The sequence below is a fragment of the Egretta garzetta genome, unplaced genomic scaffold, assembly GCF_000687185.1.
Source record: "Egretta garzetta isolate BGI_Z169 unplaced genomic scaffold, ASM68718v1 scaffold598, whole genome shotgun sequence".
Lineage (NCBI taxonomy): Eukaryota > Metazoa > Chordata > Aves > Pelecaniformes > Ardeidae > Egretta > Egretta garzetta.
Window position 1 is genome coordinate 3,371,013 of NW_009260621.1, and position 502 is coordinate 3,371,514.

At 65.3% G+C, this 502-nt stretch overlaps 1 protein-coding gene across 1 annotated transcript in view; it reads left to right on the forward strand.

The window, feature by feature from the left end:
• Positions 1-6: 6 nt before the first annotated feature.
• Positions 7-502, forward strand: part of UAP1 (UDP-N-acetylglucosamine pyrophosphorylase 1) — an 8,299-nt gene continuing 7,803 nt past the window's right edge. Inside the window, exon 1 of the mRNA XM_035900829.1 lies at positions 7-37. The gene's annotated coding sequence lies outside the window, so the exon portion shown is untranslated. The remainder of the gene's footprint in view (positions 38-502) is intronic.

Genomic DNA, 502 nt, shown 5'->3' on the forward strand with positions numbered 1-502 from the left:
CGGAGGAGCAGCACGGCACCCCCTGCCACATCCCCTGGTGAGCACCCTGACCCGCGCCCGGTGGGTCCCTGCCCCCTGGGGTGGCCTTGGTGGGACAAGGCTCACGGGGTGGGGGGATGGCAGGGCCCCCTTGGCGTTGGTGCGTCAGGGTCCTGGGGGTTGGCATTGGCAGGGCCCCCTTGGCATCAACCTAGCTGGTGGTGGTGGGTACAGGACCCGTAGGTTGGTGGTGTTCTATTGGTGTCGGCTGGGTCAAAGCCCCATGGGTTGGTCTTGTGGGTCAGCATGGTCCCCGTTGGTGTCAGCAGGCCAAGGACCCGTGGGTTGGTGCAGACCCCCTTGGCAGCCCAAGGGCCCGTGGGCTGCCATAGACCCTCTTGACACCAGTGCCATTGCTCTGGGCATAGCCTGGTGGAGTTAGTAGGTCAAGGCCCAGTGGGTGGCACTGGCAGGTCCCACATTGCCAGGCTCAACCCCACAGCCCTAAGGGACATATGGCTGT